The following is a 5,892-nucleotide window of genomic DNA, read 5'->3' on the forward strand; positions in this document are numbered from 1 at the left end:
GACTATGCCTGGCTGATTCATTCCCTCCCTCCCTCCCTCCCTCCCTCCCTTCCTCCCTTCCTCCCTTCCTCCCTTCCTCCCTTCCTCCCTTCCTTCCTTCCTTCCTTCCTTCCTTCCTTCCTTCCTTCCTTCCTTCCTTTTTTTGAGACAGAGTCAGTCTGTCGCCCAGGCTGGAGTGCAGTGGCACAATACTGGCTCACTGCAACCTCCACCTCCTAGGTTCAAGAGATTCGCATGCCTCAGCCTCCAGAATAACTGGGATTCCAAGTCTGAGCCACCATGCTCAGCTAATTTTTGTATTTTTAGAAGAGAGGGTTTTCAGCATGTTGGCCAGGCCGGTCTCAAACTCCTGACCTCAAGTGATCTGTCCTCCTTGGCCTCCCAAACTGCTGGGATTACAGGTGTGAGCCACAGTGCCTGGTCCACATATTCTGTTTTTAACTTCAATTTTAACTTGCTTCTTTCAAAAATTTGTTTGACTTTTCTTTTTAATGGTTAGCCCTGCTAAAGCAAGACCTCAAAAAATTAATTAAAAAACTCTGAGGTGTTCCTCTCCATGGGAATCTTTAGTAAAAGGCAAAAGACTTATATGATCTGAAGAGAAACTAGAGCATTGTTTAACTTTTATTACAGTATAATTTGCAAACAATAAAATGCATATATTTTAAGTGAACAATTTGGTCAGTTTTGACAAATACATACACTTCTGTAACCATCATCCCAGTTAAAATATAGAATACAGTTGACCCTTGAACAGCATGGGGGTCAGAGGTGCCGACCCTCCAATGAGGTTGAAAATCCATATATAACTTTTGTCTTCCCCAAAACTTAAATACTAATAGCCTACTGTTTACCACAAGCCTTAGCATAACATAAACAACACAAATTTTGCATGTCATATGTATTATATACTGTATTCTAACATTAAGGTAAGCTAGAGAAAAGAACATGTTATTAAGAAAACCATAAGGAAGAGAAAATATATTTCCTATCATTCAGTGGAAGTGGATCATCATAAAAGCCTTCATCCTCATTGTCTTCATGTTGAGTAGGCTGAAGGGGAAGAGGAAGGGCTGATCTTGCTGTCTCGGGGGTGGCAGAGCCAGAAGAAAATCTGTTTATAAGTGGACCTGCACAGTTCGAGCGTCAACTGTATATCCATATATGAGATGAAGTATCCATCTATACTCCGTCTACTCTATATATGTATATGCAGTGGACGTACACATGTTTCTATCCATTTACTTATATAGAGTACATCCTACTTTATATGGAGTGTAAAACATACAGAGTATATCCATCATTTATTTCTTTTGTAGTCAATACCAGCCAGAATACCCTCTCTCACTCTCTCCCCAGTTCACCACTGATCTGGTTTCTATCATTATAAATAAGCTTTGCCTGCTCTAGAACTTCTTCATACACATGATAACATACAGTGTGCAGTCTTCTGTGTCTGGCTTCTTTTCTTCTCAGCAGAATAATTTTGAGATGTATTCATGTTGTTGCGAGTATCAGTAGTTCTTTTGATGGTATGAACATAACACAATTTATTTATTCACTTATTATTGCTAAACATTGTGGGCTTTTCCCACAGGTTTGAATTATTACGAATAAAGCTACTATGAATATTGCACACAAATATTTTCTGGAGACATGTGTTTTTATTCTTTCTGGGTAATCACCTAGGAGTGGAATTGATGAGTGATAAGGAAAGTTTATGTTTAATTGTATAAAGCCAAACTATTTTCCGAAGTGTTTGTCCCGTTTTATACTCTCACCAGCAATATATAGAATTTTGTTCTTCACATCGTTGCCAATGCTTGGTATTGTAAGTCTTTTAAAAAAACTTTTTACCCATTCCACTTGGTCTGTAGTAGTATTTCATTATAGTTTTAATTTGCATTTCCCCATGGCTAAAGATGTTGAACATCTTTTTATGTGTTCATTGGCTATTCATCTAATTTCTCTTTAAAGCATCTGTTAAATCTTTTGCCAGTTTTAAAATCGGGTTGCTTGTCTTCTTATTGAGTTGTAAACTTCTTTATATAGTCTGAATATAAGTCCTTCGTTAACTATAGCCACTGCAAATATTTTCTCTATGTCCTTTCATTTAAAAAAAAAAAACACGCTTTTTTGTTATTGCTTGTTTTTATTTTTATTAAAGTTATACATACAGGCACATAGATTTAAGAATCAAACAATTCTATAATTGTGTTATTTTTAAAAAGATAAGAAAAGCAGACACTACTCTCAAAGTGCTTGGAGGCACCTCTTTTAGCCTTTTTTTTTTTTAATTTACCTCCTTGACTGTAGATGACATGCTGTTTGGTGAATTTTGTTTTAGCATTACCCTCTGACTTCCCACCATGGAGGATGAGGGTTTAGCTGTTTCCTGTGCACACACATATTCTTTTCTTCCCCGCATCTTTCCAATATAGTTATGCCATAATTTTGTCTAGCTCAATATTCAATTTACATGATTGAGAATATGTGGAAACTGCACAATTGAGCCACGTAGTAACCTTTTAATACTTTTCCTTTCTCATATAGTATTGTTTAATTGTCCCATTGGCTTAGTTTTCATGTGTTTATCACCAATTCAACTCCAGACTCGTTGCTGATTGTCTAAATCTCTCTCAAGTTGTTCATCCTTATGAAGCAGCCTAGCCCTTCCCCAGAACCTCTGACTTGCTACAGTCTGGACTGGTTGCTCTCCATGTCATCCTGGGGATTCCCATCATCTGTGTTAGAGCTCCTGATGTCTTCCTTTTTCAGCATTGGCCCCATGTTGGCAGCGAACATCCTCCAGGAACTAATTGCCTGTGCAACTACCACAGACTCCTAAAACCTCTACCTCCTTAAGCCATGCTGACTCCTTCCAATTCATCCTCCTCATGGCAGCCAAAGGATCTTCTTAATTGTGATGCCCCCAACTCGTGAAGCCTCAAACACCAAAAACATGCTTTTAAAAACATTCTGTTGGGCCGGGCGCTGTGGCTTATGCTGGTAATCCCAGCACTTTGGGAGGCCAAGGTAGGCGGATCACCTGAGGTCAGGAGTTCGAGACCAGCCTGGCCAACATGGTAAAACTCTGTCTCTACTAAAAATACAAAAATTAGCTGGGTGTGGTAGTGGGTACCTGTAATCCCACCTACTCTGGAGGCTGAGGCAGGAGAATCACTTGAACCCAGGAGGCAGAGGTTGCAGTGAGCCGAGATCATTGCACTCCAGCCTGGGTAACAAGAGTGAAACTCCGTCTCAAAAAAAAAAAAAAAAAAAAAAAAAAAAAAAAATTCTGTCACTATCATCTCACCCTGCTCTGTTTTTCCCTGTAGCCCTTCATCGCCTGACACATTAAAATGTCTTTATTTGTCCTTTCTGCCTTCCCTACTAGAATGTAAATTTCACAAATACAGAAACTTTGTTTCTTTACCCAGTGCTGAATCTCCAGCACATGGAACATTATCTGGTATCTAAAAAACATTGCATAACTATTTTTTAAAAAAGAATCTATAAAGTCCAATTCCAATCCTGCCTTTCTCAATGGAGTAATGGAGACTAAACTGAAATTTTATTTTGGGTAGATGTATATTTATTTTGTCAATTGATATCTAAAGTAAAATGTTAGAATATCTACCTAGTAAAAAGGATTTGAAAGAATCACCTGGGCAGAAGCAACACTGGATTGTTACAGGGTTAAGGAAAATGCTTCAGGAAAATCATGCCCCTTTTGAGAGAACTTAAAAGATACAGTCTTCAATCACTTTTTTCTAGCCTGTAGAGTTTTTTAAGAAAGAAATTGAGACTGTTTCCTCACTGAGAGTTATACAGTGAATGAAGAGCTATTATCTGTGCATGCACAGTTTGACAATTGCAGCCTTGAATAATGACGTTCATTGAGAGAAGTTTCTGAGAGTCAGAGAGAGGCTGCCATAATAAAATATATTTATAGAATTCTCTTGTCTTGGCTTAGAATAATTTGATAGCCAAATAAAAGTCTTAGCACTAATCCTTTGATCAGAATTCTATGGTTCGTTTTTTGGAAACTATTGGACAAAGTGCCAAGTATTCTAATATGCAACCTCTTAATGTACAAATTCAGAATTGTCATGAATTACATGGGAGGACACCATGCTTGCTTTTCTAATGATTGCACAGGGTAAATTTTGGCTGACCTAAGCCTGGTTTCACCAACTCAGTGAGACCTCGGTAACTGACCTACCCAACCAGGAAATCCACCTACATGCCTATCCAGTTCAGGTTTCTGTCTTTAGTAGTATCTGAGGGTTTCACTTGGTACTCAGCCACTTGGTTTAGTTTACAGATTGAATTATGTACAGATTTGCCAATAGTGTATGTACATACTGTGAAATAGTTCTGATGTTAAGTACTGATCCCAACTTTACTGGGTAAAGTCCTTATCCAAAACTAGAATCACTGCCTGGCAAAGTTGATGTTTACATGAATGGCATCCCCTGGAGTCTATAATGTGAGTGGTGCTCAATCAAATTGTGTGACTTGGCAGCCCTGGGGCTTATCTCCTCCTCTCTTCGGACAATATTTTTTCATCATTTTCAATCCAATAGCTTCCCAGTGTCAGTGCTGACAAGCTCCCTGTGGAGTGCTCTCAGTCTCTCCATTTGCAAATGCTCTAAGATCAGTCTCTAAAGAATAGTCGTGTTCTACCCAAACAATAGAGTATAGCAGCTCTTTTTTCCCATTGCTTTGACTATGGATAGTATAAGTACCCCAAGATCTGCAAGGATTGTGAAAGATTGTATAATTGGGTATTTGTGACTCTAAGTGAGAGAAATAATCTTCTAGATTGCATCCTATCTGGAAAATGCCTCTCTAATTTTTTGTTGCCATTAACTTACTGCTCATTTCCAATATTTTACCACGGAACTGGGACTTCTGGCCACTGGCTATAGTTTTGCAATTTAGCAGGCTAATTGATAAGCCAGCCATGTCTCTCTTACTATTGTACCCTCAGCACCTAGCGTGTAATGCTTGGCACAAACTCAGTTAATGTTTTCTTAACGAAATTAAAATTGAAATTTTGTAAGCTAGGTAGTTAAATAGGTTGTGATTTATTTGTATTGGTTTTGCAGTAGAAACAATAGATTGATGCACATTTAATCAAAATGCTGATCTGAATTGATTAAAACAACTAAACAAACACAACCTCTGAGTTTGCATTTCGTAGAAGTCCGTAGGGAATTTGTTGTAGGAAATCTTTATCTTAAAGCTTTTCTTTCTGACCAACAAGGGTGTTAGCTACGAGAAGAGCTCCTGAATTATGGGAATTGATTTCTCAGAAAAATTTCAGGGTAGAAGAGGCAATAATGTTCTTTGGATGTTTGAGATGTAATCTTTTTTTTTTTTTTTTTTTTGAGACAGAGTCTCACTCTGTCGCACAGGCTGGAGTGCAGTGGTGCGATCTTGGCTCACTGCAACCTCCGCCTCCCGGGTTCAAGCAATTCTCCTGCCTCAGCCTCCCATGTAGCTGGGATTACAGGCATACACCATCACACCAGGCTAATTTTTGTATTTTTAGTAGAGACGGGGTTTCAGTATGTTGGCCAGGTTGGTCTCAAACTCCTGGCCTCAAGTGATCTGCCTGCCTCAGCCTCCCAAAGTGCTGGGATCACAGACGTGAGCGACTATGCTCAACCTGAGTTATAATCTTAAATTGAATCAGAGTAACATTATTTATTAATAACTAATAGACTCACTTATTAATAATTAATTTTATCAGCACTTTTCAGTTAAACATGTGTAATTGTATAAATTGTATCATTTGAGCCTCACATAATCTCAAAACTGTGTGATTTCTTTTGTTTTAATTCCTATTTTGAAGATGAGTAAAATTGAGGCTCAAAAAGACAC

At 38.3% G+C, this 5,892-nt stretch overlaps 1 non-coding gene across 1 annotated transcript; it reads right to left on the reverse strand.

The window, feature by feature from the left end:
- Nucleotides 1-497: 497 nt before the first annotated feature.
- On the reverse strand, nt 498-614 carry LOC123568558 (U5 spliceosomal RNA). The gene has a single exon (XR_006691921.1). It is a non-coding gene; the product is annotated as a U5 spliceosomal RNA (small nuclear RNA).
- Between the last annotated feature and the right edge of the window lie 5,278 nt (nt 615-5,892).

The sequence above is a fragment of the Macaca fascicularis genome, chromosome 13 (assembly GCF_037993035.2).
Source record: "Macaca fascicularis isolate 582-1 chromosome 13, T2T-MFA8v1.1".
NCBI lineage: Eukaryota > Metazoa > Chordata > Mammalia > Primates > Cercopithecidae > Macaca > Macaca fascicularis.